This window comes from Anomaloglossus baeobatrachus, chromosome 1 (genome assembly GCF_048569485.1).
Source record: "Anomaloglossus baeobatrachus isolate aAnoBae1 chromosome 1, aAnoBae1.hap1, whole genome shotgun sequence".
NCBI classification, from domain to species: Eukaryota; Metazoa; Chordata; class Amphibia; order Anura; family Aromobatidae; genus Anomaloglossus; species Anomaloglossus baeobatrachus.
The window spans coordinates 469,323,737-469,341,898 of record NC_134353.1 but is presented as its reverse complement, the minus strand read 5'-3'; the positions used below and the strand labels follow the sequence as shown (position 1 = coordinate 469,341,898).

The following is an 18,162-nucleotide window of genomic DNA, read 5'->3' as shown; positions in this document are numbered from 1 at the left end:
TGTTTATCTTGGTTACGTGTGCAGGGAACCGGCTCCTAGCAGCTGCAGACGCTCGTACCCAATGTAAATATCGGGTATCCAAGCAAGTTACCCGATGTTTACCTTGGTTATGAGCCTCCACAGCTGTCGGCTGCCAGTCTTTCACGTTCAGTTCCCCTCACTCCCGATCACATGACTCCAATGTCCGCCCATAAACTTAAAGTGACAGGATCCTGCAAAATAACACATGCGGTTTTGTGCTGTAAAAGCAGGATCTGCTTTTGCAGCAAAAAAACGTTCATGACGCATGCTAAAAAAACGTAGTGTGAAAGCAGCCTAAATAACATTTTTCACATAGTGCTACTAAATCAGGATAAGGTATGGATTGTTAAGGCAAATCTGTCAGCAAATTTTTGCTATGTAATCAGACAGCACATGATGTAGGAAGAGAGACCCTGACTACAGTGATGTATAACTTGGCTTATTAGGTGCGGTAGTTGTGACATAATCAGAATTCTTAGGTAAAGTATGAAGCAGAGCTGAGAGAGCTGCCCACACCAGGCTCTCTGTGTACATGGTATATAGACGGTGAACTACTTAGCACAGGAAGGGACATGGGTGGTTGGATTTGTACTAGCTTTTGAAACATGGGCCCAGGAATGTATATCCAATCAAAAGGGGGTTCCTTTTAACCTGTCTACATGAATGGAGGGCTAAATGTTCTTGGTTTCTAGCAGCATAATAGCTGCTTGTTTCCACCAGTGCTTCAGCTGTTGAGTTATTCTCTTGGGTTTTGCACAGTCGTTGGTATATGGTTAATCTTCATGCCATAATGCAAGATTGCGTGAGAAGTATTAAGATAGGCTGATGACCAAACTTCCTCTGTGGGTTACCCAGCCACCAATATAAAAGCTTGCATGCAGATGATAGTTTTACAATATAACTGTACACTTTCTTTGTGTATTAGTCAGCATGAAAATCTCTTCCCATTAACTCTTTGTAGTCTTCCTACCTAATGACAGATTATTATACTGCCGTTGCTCTGGATATTGGAGGAATGATTCTGTGGGTGTAGGGCTCCGGAGGTTAAACGGTAACTTACACTCTTATTGATCGGCGTCCTCCCTGTAATTGGCTGTCATAACACAACCCGATCGCTGGTCAGAGGCGTACTTACAGTTTAGTCTATGGACTGCTTCATGGTAATCCTATATGTGGCTGGATGCAGTGAGTTTGTGTAATATTCCAGAACATAATGCTTTGCCTGTCAGGATGTACAAAACGTGCTCCCAATAACCAAGTGATGAAGGGGGACAGGCCATTAGGAGGCATGACAAATTGGAAACATCCAGATGAATGGGAGGTGGGAATCCATGCTTGGTTTTAGCCCTTTCAAACAAAGAACACGTGGATAGGGCGTGACCTCTACACAGAAGGTCCATGATGTACAAAGGGGGTCTTCCCTGGACACATTAAATGCATCAGTGACTAAAGACGCTGGTTAAGGAACGATGTCTTAAACTTTTGTGCCCTTTATAAAAATGGTGTGCGGTTGATTTTAGGATATGTGATGCAGCATAGCTCAGCTGCTGCAGTTTGCTCGTATGACAGAGCGTAGAGCAAGTCACCTCTGTAGTAACGCCACAAATGGGAGAAATCCCGCTGCCTCCTTTATGCTCCACCGCAGCACGTCTTATCAGCTAGGGCCTCTAGATTCTGATACATTGAACCTAGATTAATCTGTGTTTACAGATTATCTGTGGGAAAGTTGTGTACATTTTTATTTTCCACATCTGCCAGAATACAGTTTGGAGTTGCTGAAAGATAGATATATACATATAATAGATCATATGTCGCCCCCTCCTCAAGCTTCTGATGACTTGGCTGTGGAATTCAGATTGTCGCATGTCCTTGGATATTCATATCATGGCTGCACATGCACCAGTACAGAAGCAAATCAGATACAGTCCATATTACAAAACAACGTATTTTTATTTCTGTAATTAACTGTATAGAAAGCTTTCATTGCACCATTGTTGCATATTTACTTCTATTACTTAGGCTGCTTTCACACATTCGCATTTTTGCACTGCGGCTCAATCTGGCTCAAAAACCTATGGAACGGATGCGGCGGAAAAAACGGATCCGTTGCATACGTTTTTCCATGTGGCCCGTCTGTTTTTGACAGATGCGGCATGATACTGAGCATGCGCAGTGCAAAAAAACGCATCAGGCGTCCATAGGCTTGCATTGGAAATTGCGCCGGATCCGGCGCAATGCGTTTTTTTTTCGCCACACAAAAAAAAAACGTGCCAGGCAACGTTCCATCCGGCTGCCGCATGGGCTAAATGCCGCATCCGGCAAAAAACGGACGCAGCGCAAGTCCATGAGGCACAGTACGGCGCTAATGCAGGTCTATGCGGGAAAAAACGCAACCGACGGCAAAAGGTTGCGTTTTTTTCTGCAAAGCGCCGTATTGTGCCGCTCGGCAAAAACCAGATGTGTGAAAGCAGCCTTTAAGGGAATCTGTGCCACCAGGTTTTCGCAACCTCATCTGAGAGCAGCATAATACAGACACTCTGATTCCAACGATGCATCACTTAGTTTACTCGTTGCAGCAGTTGTGACACAACCAGAGTGCTTAGGTTATGTCCACACGCTGCATTCTTGATTTCACAAAAAAAAAATTCACCTTCTGGTAGACTTGACAACTGTAAACACTGCATTTGACAAAAAAAAATGCTGTGAAAACACATGCGTTTTTGTCAGTGGGTTTTTTAAAGGAGAAATAAAATGGGATAGGATACGACAATTGATAGCTAGAATAGATAGAAATAGAAAGGATAGAACATATAGATAGAAATAATAGAATAGCTCAATAGAAGGATGGCTAACTTGGTCAGCTGTCATTATTATTTATTTATTTATTTTTCTTTGTCGCTCCATTGGGAGACCCAGACAATTGGGTGTATAGGCTAAGCCTCTGGAGGCCGCACAAAGTATTACACTCAAAAGTGTTAAGCCCCTCCCCTTCTGCCTATACACCCCCCGTGCTCCCACGGGCTCCTCAGTTTTTTGCTTTGTGCGAAGGAGGTCAGACACGCACGCACAGCTCCACAGATTGGTCAGCAGCAGCTGCTGACCATGTCGGATGGAAGAAAAGTGGGCCCATATAGAGCCCCCAGCATGCTCCCTTCTCACCCCCACTCTTGTCGGTGGTGTTGTAAGGTTGAGGTATCCATTGCGGGTACGGAGGCTGGAGCCCACATGCTGTTTTCCTTCCCCATCCCCCTCAGGGCTCTGGGTGAAGTGGGATCCTATCGGTCTCCAGGCACTGAGACCGTGCTTCATCCACAACTCCTGTGGAGCCTGCTGGATAGGAGCCGGGTATCGTTCAGGGACATGGCCCTGCTACTTGGAGGTACTCTGTATCCCTGTGGGGACAGCGCACAGCAACACTCCAGCTTTGCTGGGTGTGCTAGTGCACCGGGGACAACGGCGCTGACCGGGTTAATATGTGCCATTACACACTCAGCGTTGCTGAGTGTGTTTATGTATAGGGACTGCCGCACTGACCGCCGCGGCCATGGAAACACTGCGGCGCGGCTGGGACTTGTAGTGCGCCGGGGACTTTCACGCCGGCCGCGCTTTTACGGCGGCCGCGTTTATTACTAGAGTCCCCGGCTTTTTGCGGCCTAGTTTCCTTTCCTCCCGCCCACAGCCCTGACAGGCAGGGGAAGGGCGGGACGCTGCACAGAACGAGCAGCACTGAGGGCTGGAGCATGCTTTGCATACTCCACCCCTCTCACTGTGCACAGTGCGGGCACCAGTTCCCGCTCTTTCTGGGTCACGCCCACGGCTCCCTCCTCTCCTCAGGACGCCGGCAGCCATTCCTGTCAGCTCCTCGGACGCTGCAGAGGGGGACAGTCTGGGAGACCCAGGCAGGGACTCTGGTGGCCTCACAACCGCTTTAGGCGGGTGGTAAGCAGCACCTGTGGTGCTAGCCCCATTGTGCAGTAGTGTAACATTATATGTTTATGGTATATATGTTTTACACTGTATGGTGCACAGTTGATTTCTGGCTATATACCCTATTGTGTTACTCAGGGAAGATAATAGCATGGCGCCCACGAAAGGCAGGGGTGCCAAAACACAGGCTTATTATGTTGCCTGCGCCGCATGTACGACCCCGCTACCGGCAGGTTCCACTGACCCTCATTGTGTGCACTGTTCGGCCCCTGTGGCTCTTACTCAGCCGGAGCCTCTGCTAAGAGGGGCCCAGGGGGAGCCACCTGCTACCACTGTTCAGGTGACGGGGACGGAGTTTGCAAAACTCTCTGAGACTATGGCTAAGATACTAGAAGCCTTGCAGTCCAGGCCGGTATCTCAGCACGGGGACTCTGTTGAATCTTTGTTCCCTGGCCCACCTCAGCTGGACCAACAATGTCCTCCCGGGGTATCTCATGGATCCCAGGCTGAGGGTTCTGACACAGACCCCAGCCCCAGACCGACTAAGCGAGCTCGCTTAGATTTTCCCTCGACATCATCATATTGTGCAGGGTCTCAGAGGGGGGAATCTCTGGTTGATGATGCGGAGACAGCTGATCAGGATTCTGATCCTGAGGCCGCTCTCAATCTTGATACTCCGGACGGGGACGCCATAGTGAACGACCTTCTTGCGTCCATCAATCGTATGTTGGATATTTCTCCCTCAGCTCCTCCGGTGGAGGAGTCAGCTTCTCAGCAGGAGAAATTCCGTTTCAGGTTTCCCAAGCGTACACCGAGTATGTTTCTGGACCACTCTGATTTCAGAGAGGCAGTCCAGAATCACCATGCTTGTCCAGATAAGCGTTTTTCTAAGCGCCTTAAGGATACACGTTATCCTTTTCCCCCTGACGTGGTCAAAAGTTGGGCTCAGTGTCCCAAAGTGGATCCTCCAATCTCCAGACTGGCAGCTAGATCCATACTTACAGTGGAAGATGGGGCTTCACTCAAAGATGCCACTGACAGGCAGATGGAACTCTGGTTGAAATCCATCTATGAAGCTATCGGCGCTTCTTTTGCCCCAGCGTTCGCAGCCGTATGGGCGCTACAAGCTATCTCAGCAGGTCAAGCGCAAATTGACGCAGCCACACGCACGTCCGCGCCACAGGTGGCGTCCATAACCACTCAGACGTCGGCATTTGCGTCTTACGCTATTAATGCTGTCCTGGACTCTGCGAGCCGAACGGCGGTTGCAGCCGCCAATTCGGTGGTACTCCGCAGGGCCTTGTGGCTACGGGAATGGAAGGCAGATTCTGTTTCCAAAAAGCGCTTAACCAGTTTGCCAATTTCTGGCGACCGATTGTTTGGCGAGCGTTTGGATGAAATCATCAAACAATCCAAGGGAAAGGATACATCCTTACCCCAGCCCAAACCGAACATACCCCAACAGAGGAAGGGGCAGTCGAGGTTTCGGTCCTTTCGGGGCGCGGGCAGGTCCCAATTCTCCTCGTCCAAAAGGCCTCAGAAAGATCAAAGGAACTCTGACGCATGGCGGTCTAAGTCACGTCCTAAAAAGGCCACCGGAGGTGCCGCTACCAAAGCGGCTTCCTCATGACTTTCGGCCTCCTCACTCCGCATCTTCGGTCGGTGGCAGGCTCTCCCGCTTTTGCGACGCCTGGCTGCCACGGGTAAAAGACCGTTGGGTGAGAGACATTCTGTCTCACGGTTACAAGATAGAGTTCACCTCTCGTCCCCCGACTCGATTCTTCAGGTCATCCCCGCCTCCCGAGCGAGCCGAGGCTCTTCTGCAGGCGCTGGGCACTCTGAAGGCAGAAGGAGTGGTGGTCCCTGTTCCTCTTCAGCAACAGGGCCACGGTTTTTACTCCAACTTGTTTGTGGTCCCAAAGAAGGACGGGTCTTTCCGTCCTGTCCTGGACCTGAAACTTCTCAACAAACACGTAACGACCAGGCGGTTCCGGATGGAATCCCTCCGCTCCGTCATCGCCTCAATGTCCCAAGGAGATTTCCTTGCATCGATCGATATCAAAGATGCTTATCTCCACGTACCGATTGCTCCAGAGCACCAGCGCTTCTTGCGCTTCGCCATAGAAAACGAACACCTGCAGTTCGTGGCACTGCCGTTCGGCCTGGCAACAGCCCCACGGGTTTTCACCAAGGTTATGGCTACTGTAGTAGCGGTCCTCCACTCTCAGGGTCACTCGGTGATCCCTTACTTGGACGATCTCCTGATCAAGGCACCCTCTCAAGAGGCATGCCAACACAGCCTCGACGCTACCCTGGAGACTCTCCAGAGTTTCGGGTGGATCATCAATTTTCCAAAGTCAAATCTGACACCGGCCCAATCGCTCACATACCTTGGCATGGAGTTTCATACCCTCTCAGCGATAGTGAAGCTTCCGCTGATCAAGCAGCGGTCACTACAGACAGGGGTACAATCTCTCCTTCAAGGCCAGTCACACCCCTTGAGGCGCCTCATGCACTTCCTGGGGAAGATGGTGGCAGCAATGGAGGCAGTTCCTTTCGCGCAGTTTCACCTGCGTCCTCTTCAATGGCACATCCTACGCAGATGGGACAGGAAGCCGACGTCCCTCGACAGGAACGTCTCCCTCTCTCAGGCGACCAAAGCTTCCCTTCGGTGGTGGCTTCTTCCCACTTCATTATCGAAGGGGAAATCCTTCCTACCCCCATCCTGGGAGGTGGTCACGACGGACGCGAGTCTGTCAGGGTGGGGAGCGGTTTTTCTCCACCACAGGGCTCAGGGTACGTGGACCCAGCAAGAGTCCTCGCTTCAGATCAATGTTCTGGAAATACGGGCAGTGTATCTTGCCCTGAAAGCGTTCCAGCAGTGGCTGGAAGGCAAGCAGATCAGAATTCAGTCGGACAATTCCACAGCGGTGGCATACATCAACCACCAAGGCGGCACACGCAGTCGGCAAGCCTTCCAGGAAGTCCGGCGGATTTTGATGTGGGTGGAAGCCACAGCCTCCACCATCTCTGCAGTTCACATTCCAGGCGTGGAAAACTGGGAAGCAGATTTTCTCAGTCGCAAGGGCATGGACGCAGGGGAATGGTCCCTTCACCCGGACGTGTTTCAGGAGATCTGTTGCCGCTGGGGGGTGCCGGACGTCGACCTCATGGCGTCCCGGCACAACAACAAGATACCGACGTTCATGGCACGGTCTCAAGATCCCAGAGCTCTGGCGGCAGACGCCTTAGTTCAGGATTGGTCGCAGTTTCAGCTCCCTTATGTGTTTCCTCCGCTGGCACTGTTGCCCAGAGTGTTACGCAAGATCAGGGCCGACTGCCGCCGCGTCATCCTCGTCGCTCCAGATTGGCCGAGGCTGTCGTGGTACCCGGATCTGTGGCATCTCACGGTCGGCCAACCGTGGGCACTACCAGACCGACCAGACTTGCTGTCTCAAGGGCCGTTTTTCCATCTGAATTTTGCGGCCCTCAACCTGACTGTGTGGCCATTGAGTCCTGGATCCTAGCGTCTTCAGGGTTATCTCAAGACGTCATTGCCACTATGAGACAGGCTAGGAAACCAACGTCCGCCAAGATCTACCACAGGACGTGGAAAATTTTCCTGTCGTGGTGCTCTGCTCAGGGTTTTTCTCCCTGGCCTTTTGCCTTGCCCACTTTTCTGTCCTTCCTTCAATCTGGACTGGAAAAGGGTTTGTCGCTCGGCTCCCTTAAGGGACAAGTCTCAGCGCTCTGTGTTTTTCCAGAAGCGCCTAGCCAGACTTCCACAGGTACGCACGTTCCTGCAGGGGGTTTGTCACATCGTTCCTCCTTACAAGCGGCCGTTAGAACCCTGGGATCTGAACAGGGTGCTGCTGGTTCTTCAGAAACCACCATTCGAGCCAATGAGAGATATTTCTCTCTCACGCCTTTCGCAGAAAGTGGTTTTTCTAGTAGCAGTCACTTCACTTCGGAGAGTGTCTGAGCTAGCAGCGCTGTCATGCAAAGCCCCTTTCCTGGTTTTTCACCAAGGTGGTTCTGCGTCCGGTTCCGGAATTTCTCCCTAAGGTGGTATCCCCCTTTCATCTCAATCAGGATATCTCCTTACCTTCTTTTTGTCCTCATCCAGTTCACCAATGTGAAAAGGATTTGCACTTGTTAGATCTGGTGAGAGCACTCAGACTCTACATTTCTCGTACGGCGCCCCTGCGCCGCTCGGATGCACTCTTTGTCCTTGTCGCTGGCCAGCGTAAAGGGTCACAGGCTTCCAAATCAACCTTGGCTCGGTGGATCAAGGAGCCAATTCTCGAAGCCTACCGTTCGGCTGGGCTTCCGGTTCCCTCAGGGCTGAAGGCCCATTCTACCAGAGCCGTGGGCGCGTCCTGGGCTTTGAGGCACCAGGCTACGGCTCAGCAGGTGTGTCAGGCGGCTACCTGGTCGAGCCTGCACACTTTCACGAAACACTATCAGGTGCATACCTATGCTTCGGCGGATGCCAGCCTAGGTAGACGAGTCCTTCAGGCGGCGGTTGCCCACCTGTAGGAAGAGGCCGTTTTACGGCTCTCTTACGAGGTATTATTTACCCACCCAGGGACTGCTTTTGGACGTCCCAATTGTCTGGGTCTCCCAATGGAGCGACAAAGAAGAAGGGAATTTTGTTTACTTACCGTAAATTCCTTTTCTTCTAGCTCCAATTGGGAGACCCAGCGCCCGCCCCTGTTTTTTTGTGTACACATGTTGTTCATGTTGAATGGTTTCAGTTCTCCGATATTCCTTCGGATTGAAGTTACTTTAAACCAGTTTATAATTCTTTTTCCTCCTTCTTGCTTTTGCACCAAAACTGAGGAGCCCGTGGGAGCACGGGGGGTGTATAGGCAGAAGGGGAGGGGCTTAACACTTTTAAGTGTAATACTTTGTGCGGCCTCCGGAGGCATAGCCTATACACCCAATTGTCTGGGTCTCCCAATTGGAGCTAGAAGAAAAGGAATTTACGGTAAGTAAACAAAATTCCCTTCTTTCCAAAAAAAAAAAAAAAAGTGGGGGTCCCCCCCCCATTTTTCATATCCAGCACAGGAACAGCAGCTGCATGCTGCAACTCTCAGCTGTGTTCTGTACCTTGGCTGTTTTTTTTTTTTTTTTTTTTTTTTGTTTTGTTTTTTTTTTTATTGTGCGGTTTCACCCCCCCCATTTTTCTGAAACCAGCCAAGGTGCAGGAGACAACAGGGGGCTAATATTATTAGGGTGGGAAGGCCCATCGTTATTTGGCCCTTTCCAGCCTAACAATAGCAGCCCACAGCCGCCCCAGAAGTGGCACATCCATAAGAGGCACCAATTCTGGTACTGGACCCGGCTCTTCCTGTTTCCTGTTATGTTATCTAATGTTATCTATTATGTAATGTTATCTGATGGTGGATGGTGTAAATCTGTGTAGACTGGATGTCCGGGTGGGTGTCAAATGTCCTGTTCCCTTTGATTACTTAATCATCCCCTGGTGTGATCAGCATTTGTTGATTTCCCTTAACAAGCTGAGCTCCCATAATCCCACTCACCTACCCCTCTAGTCAGCCCTATATATTTGTGTCTTTCTTAAGGGGTGCATGCATGCGGGGTGTTGCATGCATGCCATCATTGCGAAGTGCTGGGCAGTTACCTCAATGGCAGTTAGTCAGGGCAGGAGTCTGCAGGTAAATTACTCTTTGATGCCATCTGTTTTAACCTTAACTATTATTTCTCTCTCTATCATCCTATGTGCCTTTACTGTCCACTTTCACCGCCCTGTCCCCCCTCCATCACCACTCATCCACATCAGCCCCTCTCTCCTCCCCTCTCCTATGTACAGCTCCCAGGCTCTTTTCACCTATCTTAATAATCTGATTCAATCAAGCTCCAGGGACTTCCAAAAAAAGCCATGCCACAAGTCCAAAAACCATCTGACCTTTCTCCTTCTACTCCTACTTCTTTCAGGTGATATCTCTCCTAATCCCGGTCCACCCCAGGCTAACTTTATCCCCTCCCCCACCTCCCATAGAAACCCTGATATTATTAACATTCCCTGTACACCCTCACTTCCCTCTTTTAATTGTGCTCTCTGGAATCCACGGTCTGTATGTAACAAGCTTCCTTACATCCACAACCTCTTTCTCAATAACTCTCTTAACTTACTAGGCCTAACTGAAACCTGGATTCAGGATTCTGATACTACTTCCCCTGCTGCCATCTCTCATGGTGGTTTACACTTTTCCCATTCACCAAGACCTGGAAACAGACATGGTGGTGGAGTCGGCTTACTCCTGTCCCCACAATGCACTTTCCAGGTTATCCCCCCAGCTTCATCACTCTCATTCCCATCCTTTTGAGGTCCACACCATCAGGCTCTTCCATCCCCTCTCCCTCAGAGTAGCTGTCCTATACCGTCCCCCAGGCTCACCCACCCAGTTCCTCGACCACTTTTCAGCCTGGCTGCCACACTTCATGTCCTCAGAGTTACCAACCCTGATCCTAGGAGACTTTAACATCCCCATGAACAGCCCCTCCTCCCCTTCTGCATCCCAGCTTCTATCTCTCACCACCTCCCTTGGCCTCTCACAGCTCTCATCCTCTGAGACACATGAAGATGGTAACACCCTTGACCTGGTCTTTATCCGCCTCTGCTCAATCTCTGACTTTGACAACTCACCTCTTCCCCTCTCTGACCACAACATCCTCTCCTTCAAGCTCACAAACCCTCGTCCGCCCCAGCACACTCCCACCAATCACACATTCAGAAACCTACAGGCCATCGATTCTCAGACATTTTCAGACTCTTTACACGCATCACTGTCCCCTATATCCTCACTTTCCTGTCCTGATCTGGCTGTAAAGCACTACAATGACACACTCAGGACTACGCTAGACCAAGTAGCGCCCCTCACCCTCAGTAAGACCAAACACAGAGTAAAACAGCCCTGGCTCACATCCCAAACTCTACTTCTTCAGCGATGCTCCAGGAGTGCCGAACGCCTATGGAGGAAAACCCGCACACCAGAAAACTTCATCCACTACAAGTTCATGTTAAGGACCTATAACTATTCCCTTCACCTCGCCAAGCAGACCTACTTCACCAACCTTATCTCCTCACTTGCCAACAATCCAAAAAAACTCTTTGACACCTTTCACTCCCTCCTCAGTCCCAAAGTACAGACCCCTGTCACAGCCCTTCATGCTGATGACCTGGCCTCGCATTTCACAGAGAAAATTAAAAACATCCGCCAAGAGATCAGCTCCCAGCCACCAAGCCCTGTGAATCCCATCCCTCCCCATATTCCATCCAGCTCACTTTCCACATTTGACCCAGTCACAGAGGAGGAAGTCTCCAGGCTCCTATCCTCCTCTCGTCCTACAACTTGCCCTACTGATCCCTTCCCCACACCTCTACTCCAGTCCCTCTCTCCGGTTGTCACCACTCACCTAACTAAAATCTTCAATCTCTCTCTCTCTTCGGGTATCTTCCCCTCCTCCCTCAAACACTCTATCATTACTCCATTATTAAAAAAACCTTCTCTCGATCCGTCCTGCACAAGCAACTACAGACCAGTCTCTAATCTCCCCTTCATCTCCAAACTCTTGGAGCGCCTGGTCTACTCTCGTCTCACCCGCTACCTCTCCACTCACTCTCTTCTAGATCCTTTACAGTCTGGCTTCCGCCCTTTACACTCAACAGAAACTGCCCTTGTCAAAGTGACCAATGACCTATTGACAGCAAAACGTAACGGTGACCACTCTCTGCTTATTCTTCTTGACCTTTCTGCTGCCTTTGACACTGTTGACCACCATCTCCTTCTCTCTATGCTCCATTCTATCGGCCTAAAGGACACTGTTCTCTCCTGGTTCTCATCCTATCTTTCTGGCCGCTCATTCAGTGTATCATTTGCTGGCTCCACATCTTCTCCTCTTCCTCTCACTGTTGGGGTCCCTCAAGGCTCAGTCCTTGGCCCTCTTCTTTTCTCCCTCTACACTGCCCCAATTGGTCAGACAATCAGCAGATTTGGCTTTCAGTACCACCTTTATGCTGATGACACACAGCTATACACCTCATCCCCTGAGCTCACCCCCGCTGTACTACAGAACACAAGTGACTGCCTGACTGCAGTCTGCAATGTCATGTCTGCTCTCTATCTGAAACTTAACCTTTCCAAAACTGAACTTCTTCTTTTCCCTCCATCTTCCAACTTTCCTCAACCTGACATCTCCCTCTCTGTGTGTGGCACAACGATAAGTCCTAGGCCGCAAGCCCGCTGCCTGGGGGTTATACTTGACACTGATCTCTCATTCACCTCCCACATACAATCTCTTGCCCGCACCTGCCGCTTGCACCTCAAGAACATCTCTAGAATCCGCCCCTTTCTCACTATGGAAACGACAAAAACCCTCACCGTGGCCCTGATCCACTCTCGCTTGGACTACTGTAACTCTATTAATTGGTCTCCCCCTAACTAGACTCTCTCCTCTACAGTCAATCCTTAATGCAGCAGCCAGGGTCACCTATCTGGCTAACCGCTACTCGGATGCCTCTGCTCTGTGCCAGTCATTGCACTGGCTGCCCATATATCATAGGATCCAATTCAAGCTGCTTGTTCTCACCCACAAAGCTCTCCACAGTGCAGCACCCCCCTACATCTCCAACCTCCTCTCTGTCTATCAGTCCACCCGTTCTCTACGCTCTGCAAGCGACTTTCGACTAACCTCCACACTAATTCGAACCTCCCACTCCCGGATCCAAGACTTCTTCCGAGCTGCACCAACCCTCTGGAACGCTCTACCCCAAGAAGTTAGGACAAATCACAACTTACTCAGCTTCAGACGCACCCTAAAGACGCATCTTTTTAGGGCGGCCTATCACACTCCCTAATCAGATTCGATTCACATAGTCCCTCTACAACCTCTCACAACATAGCTCCACATCAAACTCCATGGCACCCAAAGGCATCTCAAGGCTCGGGCCCACTGGTCCAGGAAACCATTATCCAGCCCCATTTCCGTGAGATGGTTGGATTGTCATTGTAAATAAGCACTTGAACCATTGCCTCTCCCCCATCTCATTGTAGATTGTAAGCTCTCACGAGCAGGGTTGTATTTTTTTCTCCCTCTAAATATTGTATTTCTATAACTGTTACTTGTTTGTATATGATCCTCCTGAATTGTAAAGCGCTACGGAATATGTTGGCGCTATAGAAATAAAGATTATTATTATTATTATTATTATTATTTCCCTGGTGCCGTGGCATTCGGGGTAATGAGTTAATAGCAGCCACTAAATCCGAGATTAGTGATGGCAGTGGTCTGAGACCCTACCCCCATCACTAATCTGTAAGTGAAAGTAAATACATACACCTCCAAAATCATTTATTTGGACTAAAATACAAAAAACACTCACCACTTTATTAACCCCCTAAACGTCCCTGCAGGTCCGAAGTAATCCACACGAGGTCCAACGGCGATTTAGCTCTGTTACATCCCTGCCCTGTCGCAGCAGCACCGTAGCGCATGACTGCCCGCTGACAGCAGACACAGAGCCGCGCGATGAGAATGAACTCGGGTGAACCTCTGACATCAGTGCTGTGACACAGGCAGTAGTGCGGAGCCCGCAGTTGTTACGTCAAGAGGTTCAACAGAGATCATTCTCAGCGCGCGGCTCTGTCGTGGCCTGATTTGCTATCACAGGTGAAAAACTCCAGCTGTGACCGGAAATCACCTGAGCGACTGCATCGCTGATCGCGCTGCTCACTTCAGTCACTTGCGTGATTTGCTGTGACAGGTGGAGGACTCCAGCTGTGGCAGCGGCTAACCTGAGTGACGGCACCGCTCAGTCTTGTTCTATGGCGCTCGCTGCGAGCATCAGATGTAGCAGTGCTGGACGCGCCGTGGGACCTCGTGTGGATTACGTTGGACCTGGAGGGGTGTTTGGTGGGTTAATTAAGTGGTGAAAGGGTGTTTGTTGTTTTTTGTTTTTTTTTGTTGGTTTTTTTTTTTTTATAAAGGATTTTTGGGTGTTTTGTGTTTATTTACTTTCACTTACAGATTAGTGATGAGGGGGAGTCTCATAGACGCCTCCCATCACTAAACTAGGACTTAGTGGCTGTTGTGGGCTGCCATTAACTCCTTATTACTCCTATTGCAACCGCACCAGGAAGATTGGGATGAGCCGGGTAAAGTACCGAGACTGTCTCAGTTAATGGATGCGGCAATTCTGTCTGGCTGCTGGCTGATATTTTTAAGCTAGGGGCTCCCAATAATGTGGGTCTCACCAGCCTGAGAATACCAGCCACCAACTGTGAGGCTTTTATCTTGGCTGAGTATCAAAATTGAGGGGGACTGCACGCCGTTTTTTTTAATTTATTGTACTGTACGATATAGACCCGCCCACTGGCGGCTGTCATTTGTTGCAGTCTGACAGCTGTCACTCAGCGTGGGGGCGTGTCCGACTGCAACCAATGATGGGCTTCAGTAGGCGGGGGAAGCAGTGAATGAGATGAGTGGCCGGCACTTTCAGAAGCAGGAGAGGCTGCGGGAGCAGTGTGACAGCAGCGCCGGTGATCGACGAGCATGAAGTGGAGAGAGCGAGAGAATGGAAAAAAGTTGGTGACCTGCGTTTTGTTGCCAAAAATGCGTCAAACTCAACCAAAAGGCAGTGCAAACACACAGCTAAACATTTGGTTGCGTTTTGACACATCTCATTCATTTCAATGGCTGGAAAATGTTCACAAAACACAATGAAGTGACATGCTGCTTTTTTTTTTTTTTGCAGTGATTTTGACAAACATTTGTCAAACAAAACGCTGTGGGAAAAAAAAGCAACATGCGGAAGGAATTTTTGATCAGACTTTGCTGGGGAAGCAGAACGCATGCATTTTGTCATTGACACCGTGCAGTTTAAAACGCAATCAAAACGCAAGAAAAAACGCTACGTGCGCACATACCCCTAGATGTAACAGCTCAGAAAGATAACCCCGCCCACACCACTGCTCTCGGTATATATTGCGTTTTGACAGGGAGCTGCTTATCAGAGGAAGGGGTGTGGTTGGTCTATCAGGACCTGGTACTGGCGGTGTTAAAACACTAATTGTAAGTAAACGGCACACAGAATAATAAGTGACACATCATCATAGCATCAAGCACTGGGGTTGGTAATGGATAGGCATCTATCAGTCACCCCATTACTAAACCGATTTGGAATTTCTCACCAACCAAGATAAAGCTGACAGCTAAAGATTGCAACTCCCAGCTGCCTGCTTTACTTGCGCTGATGGGGGGAGGGGGGGGACCCTAATTTTTTTTTTTTTTTTTTTTTAAACCGCATAAAGTTCATGCTCCTTTAAATTATGAGGTCCGGGGTCAAGACATGTCCTAAACCAAACTTTTAACTTAAGTCTGGGCCAACCCGAACCTCCGTGGGTCCGCTCATCCCTAGTTATTAGGAAAAGATGTTTCATTTATTGTCTATACAGTTTTTAAAGACATTCTGGTGATTGGTTATACAGTATATATGGTGTTTTCCTAGTCTGTGTGCACCATTCAGTTACCTTAACTAAGCCTTGTGTGTATATAGACCTTGCATGGCAGCACCTGCTAAGCTTGTAGCCTGTACTTTTGTAATCCCTGTGCTTTTCTGTACGGGGAAGCCTCTCCGTGTACTGGCCTCTTATAAGAAGGTCTAGCTTCAGGATGGGAGCGAGCTACAGTCTGAACAAATGTTGAGCCTGGGTGGATTTCAGACTAGCTAATAAAGCTGCGCTAAAAATCAGTCAGATCCGTGGGCAGAAGTGGCAGGCACCTTTTTCCTGTAGGATCTGTCTTGCATATCATTTTTGCCTAGTCCTATAGTAGTGGTTGGGGACCTGACATGGTTGTGTTAAGGCTAAAATCACATTTCCGTTGTTTTGCATCAGTCACATGCGTTGCTTGTGACTGATCCGTTGTACAACGCATGACAAGAATTGGTTTGAGAAAGCGGATTCCGTTTTTGAGAGCAATTAAGTGATCGCACTCAAAAACCGTCGGCTGGGAGATTAGCTGATCGCTCTCATAAGCCGGTGGCCGGCTTCTGTGAGCGATCAGCTGATCTCCCGGTGGCCGGCTTCTGTGAGCGATCAGCTGATCTCCCGGTGGCCGGCTTCTGTGAGCGATCAGCTGATCGTTTGGCCGCCGATGAGCATGCGCAGTGAAAACATACGGATTGCGCTGCTCAAAAAAAAGTTACAGGCTGCGTTCCTGCCGCCAGACGGTCAGTCGTTCCACGACTGATCAGTCGGGTGGAGGATGTGACGCAAGGGCATCAGTCGCAATCCGCCGCTCATACAAGTCTATGGGAAACAACAGAATCCGCCAAACGGATTCCGTTGTTTACCAGAGCCGCAGATTGTGACTGATACAAATTGATGGAAGTGTGAACCTAGCCTAACGCACATGAGTAAGACTCAATTCTTATAGCCCAATTTTGCACACCACCACCTCCACAGTATACCTTTACTGTCAGTGGTGTCCTCCCTCCACTGTATGTACAGTGTATAACAGCCACACCAGCACGCCACCACCTCCACAGTATACCTTTACTGTCAGTAGTGTCCTCCCTCCACTGTATGTACAGTGTATAGCAGCCACACCAGCACGCCACCACCTCCACAGTATACCTTTACTGTCAGTAGTGTCCTCCCTCCCCTGTACGTATAGTGTATAGCAGCCACACCAGCATGCCACCACCTCCACAGTATACCTTTACTGTCAGTGGTGTCCTCCCTCCACTGTATGTACAGTGTATAGCAGCCACACCAGCATGCCACCACCTCCACAGTATACCTTTACTGTCAGTAGTGTCCTCCCTCCCCTGTACGTATAGTGTATAGCAGCCACACCAGCACGCCACCACCTCCACAGTATACCTTTACTGTCAGTAGTGTCCTCCCTCCCACTGTACGTATAGTGTATAGCAGCCACACCAGCACACAATCACCTCCACAGTATACCTTTACTGTCAGTAGTGTCCTCCCTCCCACTGTACGTACAGTGTATAGTGTGACGCCCTAGCAGCAGTCGGACTGCTCGGCAGACACTTTGATGAAAAACAAAAAGGTTTTTTACGGGGGAGAATATTTGTGACGCCACCTGCGGTGTGCGGTAATAAGGAATACCGCCGCTGCTGTATGGGAGTGCCGGGGCTGATGGTGTTGGGGCAGCCTGGTGGTGATTCCCTCCGCAGGTAGGGGCCCCGGGACTCAGGGTAGGGAATAGGTAGGAACAGCCTATATTGATATAGGGCCGGCAGGGCGCTGGGGAGCCAGGGTACTCACTCAGGTGTGATGACGCATTCAGTGGACACAGACTCTGAGGTAAACAAAGTCTCTTGGTACTGCTGCACTCGGTGACTGCACGTGCGGTGGTCCCTTTCAGTGATTCTGTGGTGGACTGGAGCCTTCCTCCATACACTGTATACTGTGTGTGTCCCTGGCCCCGTTGGCTTGAAACCTTCGGGTCCCGTCCCTCTTTTTAATTGGGACCTGCTCTTAGCAGCTGGCACGTGGGATTTTCTGTGACTGCTCTGTGTGGGAAGTCCTATCCCTCCGCTGTGCTGACGCCGCTAATCTCTGAGCCGTCAAGTACAGGCCACTGTCTGCGACCCAGCCAGGCTCTCCTCAGGGAGCTCTTAATCACCAGGTCCTCTCTCTTTTTCAGTTACTACCAACTGTCTAACTGACTCCTCCCACCAGCCTGTCTGACTCATAGGTGGGCGGTTCCTTTCCCAGCTGGAACCACGCCCCTGGTGTGCCTGACAAGTGTAGTGTTTGGGTGACTAGGATTTGTGCTGTTAGTACAGAATCACTGTTGCGGACCCCGGAACCAAGGAGGGTGGGCCCTGCACCAAGGATAGAGAATAGTGCAGTTCCCTGTGACACCCTGGACTAGTCCAGGGGCGTCACATTCCCCCTTGGTTAAACGTAGCTCGTCCCCGAGCTACAGTGCACCCAGAGTGTTTATTTTTATCTGCAAAAAGTGAACATTTTAATAAGAAAAACATATCTATCCATCCCACGCAGGGGAGGCACTTGAACCCAACGTTTCGCTTTCCCAATCCTTCATCCCACCCCCAAAGTTCCAAAAGGAGGCAAGCCACCGCTCCTGTTGGTGGCCAGACCTGGGCCATATGTCTCCCAGGTCTCTCCTCCACCTGTGTCTTCTCCTGTAGGT

At 50.0% G+C, this 18,162-nt stretch overlaps 1 protein-coding gene across 1 annotated transcript in view; it reads left to right on the top strand.

Moving 5' to 3' along the window:
* The window catches only part of ARID3A (AT-rich interaction domain 3A), a 76,809-nt gene that overhangs the window by 13,531 nt on the left and 45,116 nt on the right, over window positions 1-18,162 (top strand). The gene's annotated exons all lie outside the window — the stretch shown is intronic.